The sequence below is a fragment of the Anabrus simplex genome, chromosome 6, assembly GCF_040414725.1.
Source record: "Anabrus simplex isolate iqAnaSimp1 chromosome 6, ASM4041472v1, whole genome shotgun sequence".
NCBI classification, from domain to species: Eukaryota; Metazoa; Arthropoda; class Insecta; order Orthoptera; family Tettigoniidae; genus Anabrus; species Anabrus simplex.
This window is the reverse complement of record NC_090270.1, coordinates 19,515,787-19,531,011: the sequence shown is the minus strand read 5'-3', so window position 1 is coordinate 19,531,011 and position 15,225 is coordinate 19,515,787. Positions and strand designations below refer to the sequence as shown.

At 38.6% G+C, this 15,225-nt stretch overlaps 1 protein-coding gene across 2 annotated transcripts in view; it reads right to left on the bottom strand.

Moving 5' to 3' along the window:
• The window catches only part of snama (something that sticks like glue), a 651,651-nt gene that overhangs the window by 195,083 nt on the left and 441,343 nt on the right, over window positions 1–15,225 (bottom strand). The window lies entirely within an intron of this gene.

Below are 15,225 nucleotides of genomic sequence, written 5' to 3'. Positions count from 1 at the left end.
GACAGAACTGCTAGGTACACTTAAGAAGGAAGCTGACTGAAAATTGTAAGACTTGAGAAGTTATTGTGAGAGAAATACAGAAAAAAATTCTAATAATAGTAATAAGATCTAGCGTTTATCATAGGAAACAAGGCGAGTGTTTTTGGATTAACATTGAAATATTGTGTGTCATATATCGTTGTACTAGTTCCGATTGTACAAGTTTCAGGTCAGAATGCCCACGAAGGTGGAAGATTGTTACTGTAATACCATAAGCAAATCAACCATAAGGGCTTGAACAGGATTAGTGTCCTGACAGGCCTGAAACTATGGTGAAATGAAATAACATTTAAAATTCAACCAACTGAGAGGATGGAGATGAGCTACAAGAATCCGTCAACGATAAGTACCCCAAGATGTTGTCCTTCCTCTATTCTGTCATATAGAATGCATAGCAGTAGCGTAGATTTTTCTTTATTTTGTAATGAGGTGACATCACTAAGATACAACTTCAGTAACATAATGTGATCATCGCAAATATTCAATGATATCCGTAATTGCAGTTAAGTTTTCAATAACAAGATATTGGAATAATGTCTCCCATGCAATATTCAACTTGTAAAAGCACACATTCATGGTAATTATTCCCAGGATTTCCTAAAGATTGTTCGTGAATGTAGGAAATATTATCCTCATAATTGAAATGTCATACTACTTACTGCGTAGATAATTCTTGCGAGATGATGTCATTTGTCGTTTTTGGAGACCTTATATAAAAACTTTCATGTACGCGTATGATTTATGTAAGATGTGAGTATTTCGTCAAGTTAATACTAAGATGATTCTAACACGTATTTGATGACGAGATGGTTTCTTCGGATATATGTGCTTGTTTATTTCTGGATGGATAATTATGAATGGGTATGGTGCGCATGTAAGGTATTGTGAATTGTAAATGATAGGGTTGTCGATAGAATGTAAATATGATAAAATGAGGTTGCTGTGATACATGATTTGTTGAAAATAAGCATTAAGGAAGTGTAGTGTGGTCTTCGAGATTTTCAATGAATTCGAAGTTGAGAATGATTAAATAACATGTTCATCATGCGAAGTTGAAGTGGCACCGGAAATAGACAAGCGATAAGATTTGATGATAGGGTTTTTTGCATAATGTTCCGAAGATTATATTGAAACGTGTGTACGGTCATCAAAATATTAAGCTATGGCACGACAAGATGCAAACATTACATATTTGAACGGATAATCAATGACAGAGGATCTTCAACAGCAGACGACATTGATACGAAGGTAATGAGATGTCTCATACCTAAGTGATGTTATTGTCACCTGAAGCAGAGCATGACTAGTACTTATGTAAGTAGTTGCTTGTAGTATGGATTTCCATAGACAGTAGTAGATCATCATAATTTTCAGGAGAATAATCTCAGTGAAGCCAGATGCTGTTGGATCATTTCCAAGTCGTCTTATTTATTAATGATGTTATCAGTTAGATGTTGTGTATTTTAGATGGAGTGGATACGAGTCTCCTGGAGATGTTGTTCCTGCTTTGATTGAATTTACTTGTTAAAATTAGTCGCAATGTCTCTAAATTGTATGTGATTACATTATTAACAAGCGACAGCGTTGGACATAGGTTATTATGGGATATTCAAGTTATTACAGATAGTTAATTCATGTGATGAGTCAAAATATTGACGGACTATAGAAAGATAAAAATCTCGAACTAATGAGAGACAAATACGAGTGAAATAACTAAATATATTTAATTTTAATTCTACAATTGGCCGACAATGAAAATATAGTCAAATGATTTAATGTGCCATGATAAATAAGCCTTTAGCAAGTTCCATGTTGGATTCGTTACAAGTCAAGTTTTGAATTTAAATTAGTTTATTACCAACAAGTGATTGTGTTATTATACAACCCAACAAAGCATGCAATGTCGATTTTATTCTTAGTTTCCGATCATGTTGTCCAGTGGCGTATACTGAGGGCTACCAAAGCTATCAGTGAAGCCCAAAACTTCAAATGAGAATGATGGAAGTCTGAACCACATTATAATGTAAGCACTTGACACATTGTTCCATTTACAAACCTTGAAAGCAATGAGAAAATGCGTTGCACGCATTTCTGAGAGCAAGGCATCGGAGACTGGTATTGCAGACCAGACTCTCGTCCCTCTCTCCTCGACTCGCCACATGCGGCTTGCTGCTGTATTTCAGATAAGAGCTGGGACCAGGGGATAGGTGGGCTAGGCTTCAGTCTGTCAGATCGCCACTGCTATCAAGCATGTGTTACTCATCGACCTCATCGTATATACTTCCTCACCTCATACGTCCGACTTAATTATATAGAAAACAGAGAACTCGAATGTCACTCACGTATACTTCTACATCCTTGTAGGAAGTCACTGCAGGGCTGCATAGGAGCAATATAGTTTTCTTTTTATTGGTAGATCAGCTAAAATGAAATGCAATCTTTCAGGTTTAATGTCCTCTTTTGTTGGTTGGAATCGAACCCGTGATCATGGGTCGAACCCCAACACTGATCTCCCGAGGAAGCTAATTAACCAGTGAATGATGAGTACGACTGCCATAAAATTAAACATGTTTATTTAATAATAATAATAATAATAATAATAATAATAATAATAATAATGTTATTTGCTCTACGTCCCACTAAGTACTTTTACGGTTTTTCAGAGACGCCGAGGTGCCGGAATTTATTCCCACAGAAGTTCTTTTACGTGCCAGTAAATCTACCGACACGAGCCTGACGTATTTGAGCACCTTCAAATACCACCGGACTGAGCTAGGATCGAACCTGCCAAGTTGGGGTCAGAAGGCCAGCGCCTCAACCGTCTGCGCCACTAAGCCTGGCTAAGTAATAGTAATAATAATAATAATAATAATAATAATAATAATAATAATAATAATAATAATAATAATAATAATAGTGCATGGAATCTGTATAGGCTTGGTGGTAACCTAATGAGGATAAAATTAATGGTGAAGACGTCAAAAACACTAAGTTTCAAAGCCAGGGGTATTAACAGTATGAGGGAATTGATTATGAAAACTGAACTGGTGCCATCGGACCAAAAGCAAGCATTCTATCCAGTTAGCCACAAAGCCAGACTTTAATTTATAAACCTCAGGCTACCACCTCCATTGATCAGGTATATGAAATGACGTATGACTTTTAGTGCCAGGAGTGTCCGAAGATAAGTTCGGCTTGCCAGATGCAGGTCTTTTGATGCGACTCCCGTAGGCGACCTGCGCGTTGTGATGAGGATGAAATGATGATGAAGGCGACACATACACCCAGCCCCCATGCCAGCGAAATTGACCAATTATGGTAAAAACTTCCGATCCTGCCAGGAATCGAACCCGGGACTCATGTGACCAAAGGCCAGCACGCTAACTATTTAGCCATGGAGCTGGACACTGATCAGGTGTTGGGTATTGACAGTAGCAGAGACCGGAGCAGTAGCTTGTGATGCAGCCTCGACAACACAGCAGGCATTTCCGTTGGTTATTGGCTGCGGCTCAAAACGCTGAAGGCTTGACGTTCACGAAATGAACCATCGAAAAGGTGTAACCTAAGTCTAGTGGTAGCCCATGTCTTAATCCCAGCATACACCATTGATGTTGTGATGTAAATATGATTGTTATTTTATTTCCATTTCCATTTGACTAATTAAATTGGAATATCCTTCCAAGAAACTAGAATTCTTGCTATTTTCATTTTGTTGAATTAAGAATTAGAATAGCCTTACATAATTAAGTAGAATGAATTCTTGCTATTGTAATAAGAGCCTGATGTTAAATAGAAATGAGCTATAACTGGTGCTCGTCGAATGTCCAAGCCCATGAGTGGAGACTCGTGTAACTCCATTGACACCAGCCGAGGCGTACTTACACTATCTTCGAACACTTAATTGAATCGACCCACGGACAGTTATAACATATAAATATATCTTTTAAAGTCAACCTGCCGGGCCTTAACAATGTGAACAAATTTTAGCAAGAAAGCAGAGTATGGAAGTATCCTCTTCAGTGCGCAGGGCCAGCCACTTCAGACTCTCATCTTCAAGGCCATGCTTCCACTTTCACTTCATCAGAGTGCCGCTCTTGAAACCTGTGAGTGACCTGCCCACTTATGAGTGGGGCAATACATGCGATGAAATCTAATGTTGAAGGCAGCATAAATCCCCAGTGCAGAGCTAGAGGAAATAACCAAATAACCAATGAAGATCAAAATCCTCAACCCAGCCAAGAATTGAACCCAGGAACCCTTGGACTGCAGGCCAGCATGCTAACCAGTTCAACCATGGAGCTGCACCATAATGCAACATTTATACCTAAAATAAGAAAACTGTTCAGCCGCTCACTAATTCTCTAGCCATTTCTACGGATATGTTCCTCCAGCAGAACACAGACACTCGTGTCAGGCCAAATCTCATAAGAATAGCAGATGTCCAAGAAATTGTCAAACAATGACCCTTCAAACAACTCAATAGCAGATGAAATTCCAGGCTTAAGACAAGGAGATTGCTTGTCACCACTGCTGTTCAACTATGCCTTGGAATATATAATGAGGGAATGGTACAAGAGTAACCCAAAGAACATCCGAATTGGAAGACCTAAAGACAACATAAGTTTAAATTGCCTAGGACTTCCCGATGACCTTGCTCTGTAGTCCAACAATATTCAGGAAACCAGACAACAAGTTATATCACTAAAGGAAATAGCACAGAAAATTGGTCTTGGAATATCTTTTGAAAAGACAGTAATCATGTTCACTGACCCACCACTCATGAACAAAATTGCCATAGGAAACCAAGAAATGTGTAGATAAATTTAAATATCTAGGAGAAATCATAACATATAACCTCAATGAGTGCATAATATGTCACCAAGAATACCTACAACAAAACGGACCTGTCAATAACAACAAAATTGAAACATTACAAAACAGTCACTCAACCAGAAATAACCTACGCAGCAAGCGAAACCATCTTCAAAACAACTAACACTGCACAAATAGACAAAATACTCAAGATAGAGAGAAGAATCATTAGAATGTGCATCAACAAATCATACCAAAAAGATGGACACTGGAGAGTAGCTTCTAATGAAACAGTCTACAAGGAAATAGAACGAGTAATGAGCTCAATCAGAAAGAAACGCATTTCATTTTTTGGACATCTAATCAGGACACAAGAGAACAGGATTATCAGGAGAATGATAGAAAAATTATGGAATAGTAAGTGAACATTTAGTGGATTACAGAAATCAAGGAAGATATGGATGAACTACAAATTACAGTGGAAGACCTAAGAAACAAAACCGACAAAATCAAGAAACTCACAGACAAACAAACCAGACTGCAAATCAGAATCAACAAACAGACAATAAGAAGGGTGATTTCCAATGAAGAAAGAAGGATAAGATCAGAGAGAATGAAAAAGTACTGGGCTGACAGGAAACTGAAAAATTGAACAACTTGTGGACCTTATGGAGAGGCGTAAGCTCAAGGTATAGGGATTGAGTGAGACAAAATGGAAAGGATATGAAAAGAAGCCCTTGAGAAATGGATATGTGCTGTACTGGAGTGGGAACAATGATGAATCCAAAAATGGAGTTGGCTTCCTCCTTCATAAAGATATAGACACTAGTGTTGGCTACTGAATGCATGATTCGAAGCAGTGTATCGATTCATTCAAGTGTCCGAGTGAATCGATTCACAGGAACGGCGAGCTCACGGCACACGATTCAGCTTACTCCCAATGGACAGTGCTGAGTGGCGCACTCACTGGACGTTGACGGGGAGCCGAGCTTCCGCTGCAGCGAGACAGTGAATCATGGCACATCGAAAGAATCGTGAACGAGCGCGGCTCAGCGAGACACGATACACACGGCTCCTTATCGGCTCACTGGACACGCGGAGAGCCGAGCTTCCGCTGCAGCGAGACATACAGTGAGCCATGCTACATTGAAAGAATCATATGCTATAATGGACTCTCGAGCTCAGCTCATTTGAAAATAATACCCATTTGCATTCACTGTCCTCTTCTTACAGGGAGGTTTAAATAAGAGATGGATTTATTTGCAGTGTTAAAAAGGTAGTCACAACATAATTCTGAAGTAGCTAGTAATTAGGTAGGCTATTAGGTTATACTATTTATTAGTTTAATGAATCTTAGTATTACAACTTAGTTGACATCTGACAATTAAACTCGACTCTAGCCTGCCCTATGACTATGAGTCATGCTCATGACCACTCAAAAGTACCTGTTTTATATTGGGAAGAACGGCTCAGTATTTTCTCAGTTCATATATAACGTTGTTGCACAAGACTTCAATCATATGTGGACAGACGCAATAACAGTATGTTGAATCAGAAAACTAGCGGGCTACTGTACATCTCGGGTAGCCTATACAAAATATGACGATTTAAAATAATCCTCATCTGATAGAAAAATACATATTTTCAAAAATGACTGAGCGAGTTGTCGTGCGGTTAATATCGCGTGGCTATGCGCTTGCATTCGGGGGATGGTGGGTTCAAATCCCACCGTCAGCAGCCGTTAAGATTGTTTTCCGTAGTTTCCCTATTTTCACACCAGGAAATGCTGGGACTGTACCTTAATTCAGGCCATGGCTGCTACCTTCCTAATCCTAATCTTTCCCACCCTGCGTCGCCAGAAACCTTCGATGTATTAGAGTAACTAGCATTTTTTCTAAGAAAGGAGTTCATAGTATGAAACCAGATGGCAGCTGCGAGCACTGAATGCTGTTGCTGCTGTCTTACCAGCACATACTACACAGATGCAGTAGGAGCGGTGACCAATGAGCTGTGAATCGGATCACTGTATCGATTCAGTAACGTGAACGGAATCAAATGAATCGATTCAGTAAAATGAATCGAATGTCCCATCACTAATAGACACACAGATAGATGTCAAATATATGTGTGATAGGATCATTCAGATGAGACTAAGTGTTGGTAATGCACATCAAACTGTCCTACAAGAATATACACCGCAGACAGGATGTACCACAGAAGAGAAAGAGCACTGTGAAAACATCGTTGGCCCCCATGGCTATGGTAACAGAAACTCTGAAGGAGAAAACCCGATTGATTTCTGTGTGCGAAACAACTTAATCATCCAGAAAACATGGTATCAGAGGAGGGACAGCCATAAAATAACGAGATACAGCTGGGATGGAAAGCTCAAGACTATGATTGACTTCATCATCACTGATAGAAAAGCGGGTCAGTATGTTACAGATGTTAAAGTCATACCCAGCGAGTGCCTAGATAGCGACCATCGGCTATTAATCACTGACCTAAAAGATGTTCATGTGCCCAAAATTAAACAAAAGAAAATGCCAAAAATTACAACATGGCTGTTGAAGGACATGGAGAAGAAAGGAAACTATGAAGCAAGGATAACAGCTAAATTACCCAAAACTGAGAAAGGGGGAGTAGAAGAAGAATGGTCCTTATTCAAAGAAACCCTTGTAAAAGAAGCCACAGAAATTTGTGGAAAAACAAGTGCCACACCAAAAGAGAAGGAAACACCTTGGTGGAATGACTGAGTGAAGACAGCAGTAAAAGATAGAAATATACTAAAAAGAAAATTAGACCTCGAAAAACAGAAAACAGATGATAGAAGAAATGAATTAGAAATTGAACATCTAGCACAGGAATACCGGAAAAAGAAACTGGCTGTAAAAAGACTGATCCAAGAAGAAAAGGAAAAGTGCTGGGATGACTTTACTACAAGGATAGAGGAAGACTGTCAAAGAAGTAGGAAACAGTAAAAGAAATGAAAATATAAACATCCTTGCACTGGAAACAGATGATGGTAGCTTAGTGCAAACAGAGGAAGGGATCAGGTGCTGTTAAATGGAGATGGGGGCAACACCACCACCAATGATTGTAGTGTAGATGAAGCCAAAAACAACAAATACCCACTAACATGGCTTGAGGTAGAAACAGCACTAAAGAGCATGCAAAATGGGAAGTCCTCAGGCTTTGATGATCTCAGCTCAGACATGATAAAGGCAGCTGGAATACCAGGCTTGAATTGGCTATATAGACTTATCAGTGATTTGGGAAAGTAACAAAATTCCAGAAGATCGGAATAAAGGAGTCATCATCCCACTGTTCAAAAAGGGCAACCGATGGAAATGTGAAAATTACAGAGGCATCACGCTGTTGTCACACTCACTGAAGCTGCTGGAAAAGATCATAGAAACAAGACTTAGGAAGATAGTGGAACCTTTGCTTGAGGAAGAACAACACGGGTTCAGGAAAGGTCGAAGTACTGTGGATCTTATCTTTGCAGTAAAGATGCTGACAGAAAAGTACTGGGAATACGGAAGAAATCTTGTGATTGCATTTGTGGACATTGAAAAAGTATACGATAGTGTTCCTCGAAACAAGATATGGGAATGTCTGGAAGACCTAAAGGTGCCAAAGTACTTAATTGACAAAGTCAAGATGCCATACCAGAAGTGCTACAGCTGTGTCCAGATAGGCAACAGACGATCAAAATGGTTTGAAACAAAGAGAGGTGTCCAACAAGGAAGTGCTCTGTCACCACTCCTGTTCGTAATAATAAAGGACAAGGTCATCAAATCTATCAAGAAAATGGACAGTGAACCAAACGCCCTGGTATTTGCTGATGATGTGTTTCTATGGGGAGAGACAGAAGCTGAAGTTCAGAAGAAAATTAATGAATGGAACAACACATTCAAAACTTTTGGACTGAAGATGAGCAAAACAAAGACAATGGAAATGACCATCAACAGGGAAGGAACAAGCTCAAATATATTTCTGGAAGGAGAAAAAATTGAATCAGCCTCCCATTTCAAGTACCTCGGAAGCACAATATCAAAAGACAACACTGTTAGGCAGGAAATACTCAGCAGGACACAGAAAGCATCGAACTTCTACAGTCAAGTCAGAAATCTCCTCTGAGACTGCAAAATACCACAGAAAGCGAAAACAATCATGTACCACACTTACTTCGTACCAATCCTCACGTACGGTTTAGAGACATGTACCCTACTAAACAAGGACTTCAGTAGAATCCAAGCAACTGAAATGAGATTCATTAGAACCATGAACCAAACAACCAGAAAGGACAAGATCAGAAATGAAGTGAATAGGAAAGTAGCTGGTATTGAGGTTCCTATTATCGGTGTCATAAAGAAACGCAGACTTCAGTGGTATGGGCACATAATGAGAATGAACAGGGAAAGACCTGCCAGAAAATATTTCGACCTTAATCTCGTAGGAAGAAGACCACAGGGAAGACCAAGAAAATGTTGGATAGAGACTGTAAGATCAGATGTGGAGGGGAGAGGATACAAATGGGAGGATGTACTGGATCAGAAGATGTATGAAGACAGAAGGAGATGGCGAGCGCTTGTACACCACACCCGGGAAACTGGAGTTGGGAAATGATGATGAATCAATTGGGATGTGTTTCGCCCTTATTGTTGGCACCCCTCAGCCAAAGCCTTTTCCCCAAAATCACAGATCGTCGGGATCCTGATTTTCTCATAATAATTTATCTTAACACTCGATTGTAACAATACTATGTGTTAATAAATACATTTTAATCAAAACTATACTAACAGTCAAAGCAAATAATTAAAATTAAGTGATTCTCCTGAAAGAGTCTTAAAATTCTATCGACACTTATTTTAAAAATTCTTATAGTTAGGTACTGTTCTGTCTTTTTAAGACAATGTTTTTAAATATGAAAAACTAAATGCTTGGATACACAAAAAACACATAAGGGCACTTACGTATAATCATATGAAAATGCAGAATTTAGATAGGAATGAATCAGGTGTTATCTAAAATACTACTTGTCTGACAACATCTAATCAATAGTATGAGAAGGGTGGGTTTGGATAAACCCTTTAAAATATCTTAACTCACGGCACAATTTGTTTTCTAGGAATATGTCCTATTTGTAGTAAAAAACATTAATACCTTGCATATTTGAAAGAAAAAAAAAACTGTATACATTCATATACTGGATTCATACTCAAATAGGCCTCAATAGTGTATTTAGTTGTCTTGTGACATAATCCTTGCATGTAAACAATAATGGTCTTGAAATCTTGATCCTTAAGTTTGTAATAAGAAGTGTTGGTATGCTAGAGTAATGTTAGTTCGAAGTATTATGTTCTAAATTATGTCGATTTTTGTTGTTTAAGAAGCTTCGGTGGAAGCTACACTTCACAGGCCAGAGTAAAGTGTAGCTTCCACCGAAGTCCCAGTCTCATCCATGGCTGTGACAATATGGAAGCTGCTGGGGTATGGGTGGTGCTCTATCTAATGACATTCAGAACACGACTAGTGCATCTGAGTGTTATGAAAGGTGTTGCTCATAGGGTCAGTCGTGCTGCAATAGCACTTTCTGACCCAGTGAGGAAAGCAATGGCGAACTACCTCACTCCTCATCTTGCCTAGTACACGTCATTTTGGTGCTGCCATTGGTTTTTGCTGTTTCCTTATAACCGCATAACCTTTGGTGGTGCTATTTGAGGATCCAACCAGCCTCTGGGCTGATGACCTAACAGACAGACAGAAGGAGCTTTGTTACTCTTGATAAGTAGGTAGAATGAGATCAAATTCCAAGATGCAGGTGAAATTAGTCTTGCCACAGTGCTGAATGTGGTTGAATGGGAGACTCGCTGAAAACTTTCTAAAAGGTGGAAAAATGATTTTGGGGAAAAGGACTTGGCTGAGGATGCCTACAATAAGGGTGAAACATGTCCCAATTGATTGTAATGTATAAATCTTAAGCATTCTTATAAATGTAATGTATTGAAAAGGTTGACCATATAATAAACTTTATTTGTTTTAACTTAATATATAAACATTCAATACTGACCAAACATGAAATTTATTACATGTAACCTAGGTTAGCCAAAGCGTTTGATGTAAGAAAATGGAAACATTTACCACATGCCTCTGGAGTGATACTATTACAGTTTTTAAGAATGAAACTGGATATGCATGTTCAAACTATTGGAATTAAAAAATACCGTGCTAATGAGTAAGCTGCTGTTTGGAAAACATCCACGAAATTTTTTTAAACAAACCGATTGCTGTTTTTTCAGACTTTTATTGAAAATTGTGTATAACCTTATAACAACCACCTTAAACCGAAGCAGTTTTGCATTCACCGACAAAAATCTACTGTCAAAGGGAAGGGCTCACCATTATCAGAAATAATAGCAAACATATTCCCAAACAACACCGAAAACAATTCCTTAACCAACTAAGAGACGTAGGGGGGGACCAAGTTGTAAAAGGTGTGTAACTAAAATAAGTTGCAGAGCTGGTTACAAATAGAGGATTATGGAAGCACTTAGTTAATTCACAGAGGCTTGCAGAATGAATGTTAAAAGGCATATAGCGTAACAGTGTACAATGAAAATGTATACATGAGATAATGATCCATCATCTAGCAACCACATTTCCCTGTGTATGTGATGAGAAACATCAACCGTAGCCCTCAGCAATTATTCAGTTGGGTTCTGCAAATAGCATGGGTCTGTTAATCTGATGATAGTGCAAAGGAACAAATTTGTTAGGCTGCACCCAAGCATGCATGCATTAATTATTTAATTAAATTTTTTTTTTAAGTTCCGTTTGGGCCTGTTATGGACCACGTGGTTCTTATCTCTAGCAGCTTTCTTCTTTGACCAGTACCCCTTCATCCTTGCACTGTGAAAGTCTTTTCGCTCCTGGGTCCATTTCACACCTCCTCCCGGACGTACTGTTTTTTCTGTTTATTTATTTATTTATTTATTTATTTATTTATTTATTTATTTTCAAAGAATAATCTGAGCCAAAGCTAGTTATGGTGCAACATAGGTATCTTGCTTAGATAGCAGGGTTCAACACAAGAGTAATCTTCAGCACAAACAGTACAAAGCTGTAACTACAATATAGTGCATAGGGTAGATATCTCCTTGTTTTATTGCTGTCACAGTGTAAATAATGTGTGATAATACAGGCAAAGATAGCTGGAAAAAGTGTGCTTTCCACTGAAACCTCGATTTAACGTAAACCCCCATTTAAATCGGGTCCCTGTAAAAAAGCTAAATAGGGGTTCTACTGTAAATACAGTCCAATTTTCATCCAAATAAAAGACCAGACAGGACCACATTCAATATTTATGCAACTTAAGTGCATTACTAAACTTTGCAAAAAATTTACTCTCATAAGGGACATGCAGTACGGCATGGTAGCAGGCTGTTATTAACAGCACATACAGCTAATTTACAGTAGAACCTCGATAATTCGAAATCGGTTAATTCAAAATCCCACGTAATTCGAAGAAGCTCTCGTTCCCGGAAGCATGAGATACAGTTTTGCATGTTATTTAAATTGTTTAATTCAAAATACGGATAATTCGTAATTCGAAGTACAATGTCGGCCCCATTACCGAAATTCAGACTTTTAATTCGAAACTGCCTTTACATTTTAAAACAATAGTATGTTGCAGAGTAATTTCAACTCAAAATTTATCCGCGTCATAATAGAACGCGTGTTCTGGAACGTGCAGGGGTAGCTATCCGCACTTACACTCACTTCGGTAGGTCTACAATGCGCTTCATGATTGCCAAGTTGAATGAAATCGGAATTCTTTTGTATTCAACCTTTTCAGGAACGCCGTAATATCACGCAACAGGCAGTGTGCGGGAAAACAGAATGTGCGAACACTGGCGATGCCGACAGTTGACGAAAAAGCGTGGCTCATATAATAAATTCGTAGGCACCGAACAATACTGTCATTGCCGATGAAACTGCATTGCTTTATTTTACTGCGAGCCCAAACGGTCTTATGGTTTTAAAGGAGAAAGTGCCAGCCGGAGAATCGTACAAGGGTGGGGGATGGGGGTCATTGTAGTGCGTTGCAATTGCAATGCACATGGAAGCGAGAAACTTTATCCCCTCGTCATAGAAAAGTTTGATAAGCTACGTTTTAAGGGCGTCGGGCACTTTCCATCCCAGTACAAAGCATCTAAACATGCAAACAGTACAGATATCCAAAAAATAATGCATTTGCACAGGGGAACCAGCATAATTTATCCTCGTCTTTGAATTGTGTGATTTTTTTTCTTTCGTTGCGTGAGGTTATGTTCGTCAGTGATTTATCCAAGTGCATTATTTGAACATTGTAAATGCACCTTGTTGGATACATTTCGGAAATAGTTTTTGTATGGCATTGGAAAGGTTTCAACTGTGAATCGAGGTGATTGCACGTATTAATGGGTCTTAGAATACTTTGTGACACGGCAAGTGTTTACACTTCTGAAGTACAAGAAAAGCGCCATGGCGGGAAATCATACAAGGATAGAGTCATAGGAAAGTTTGATTTTAAGGGCATCGGGTACTTTCTGTGCAAATACAAGGCATCTAAAATGCATACAGTATAGTACTCCAATGAATAAAGCACTTGCACATGGGAGCCAGCATAGATTTCTCCTCGTCTTTGAATCGTGCTTTTTTTTTTTCTTTCTTTCGTTGCGCGAGGTTATATTTGCCAGTGAGATATGCAAGTGCATTATTTGAATACAGTAAATGCATTTTTTGGATACATTTTGGAAATAGTTCTTTTTTCATGGCATTTGAAAGGTATAAACTGTGAATCAAGGTTAATTGCATGCAGTAACGGGCCTTAGAATATTTCGTAACGCGGCAGGGGTTGGTACTTCTGAATTGCGAATTGGCGGTTAATTCGAAATCACGTAATTCTAAGTCCGATTTTTGAGTCCCAACGACTTCGAATTAACGAGGTTTTACTGTATATGAAAAAAGCTTTTGTTCCCTTACCTTCAATGAATATCTTCAAATTTGATAAAATGAAGTTAAGAGAAAAACAAAATCTCTGCCCATGCTGGTTTAAGGGTTAAATTTCACGTATGCGACAAACATCCCTCTCAGCTGTGCCTTCTACCCTATTCGAAGTTCATACTGGAGACTTTATTCCTTTCCTATACTGTACTTCTCTTTCACATGTGTGTACTCCTAGCTATCACTCGAACTTATACTATTCTCCACTGACTGACAAAATCAAAGTAACAGCCCACCAATTCATTTCAGCATGAAATATTAGGTGAACAAGGAATTCAGAGAAATATCAATATTCTAAATACAATATATCAACAAGAAAAACTGGTTGTGCAAATTCGATTAAATTATCAAGACTACCTACAAAGTAGGTTCGGTAATACTTTCTAAATCTGAGGCTACAGAAAACTGTACCAAAACCTGTTTGGTTTGTTTTCTAACAGACTGTGAATTTATTCCATTAATCTTCTGGCACCTCAATACAGCTTTCGCAGGTTGCTGAGCTAAATATTCTCCATTGAAGAATTCTGCTCTTTGCATACAGTGCACTGAACACTTCAGTTATAATTCACGCACCAGGTTTCAGGTACAATAAATTTTATTTTATTTTCAAGGACACAGGTGTCAGCTGACTCAAAATTTATAACAAAGCAAAATTTTGAAATTTTGTTCTGTGGGCCAAAACTGTATTTATGCTCTCTGGTGTTACAGTAGCAACATTCTACCACACTTCTCATGCAAAAGTAAAAATTAACGTCCAAAACTAGAATAAATTAAGGTGGACACTGGTGTCCGCTGTGGCCTGTTGGGAAACTTCTGCTGGCTGGGGCCAAGGCGGTCATGCTAGTGGAACCAGTACTGTGCTGAATGTGTACAACACAACACTCCAAGTAGCGCCATACACATTCAGCACATTACTGGGCGTGCGCGCTAGTGTCCACTAGCATCACCGCCTTGGCCCCAACCATAAAATCAACTTCATGATCCGTATTGCACTTAAACAGATTCACAACTAAGTATTTTTTATTTTCCACCTTGTCGATACACTAAATTGCTTAAGGCAACTTATTGGTTGAAAGTGGTACATGTTTTGTATATTATCAACATCTTCAGCCACATAACACTGTCTAGATGAAACATACATATCGTCAATCTTCGTATGTTAATTTTAAGGACACTTTCTAAAGCATTAATACTTTGTCAATATATCATTGTTGCCGAGACAAAACCTCGTAAGTGAAATGTTTTAGTTTAGAACTTTGGCCAGTAAGGTTCTGTCATCTAAGGTGCAATAATGTGTGAATATTGTCAAGGCATTCTCGCTCT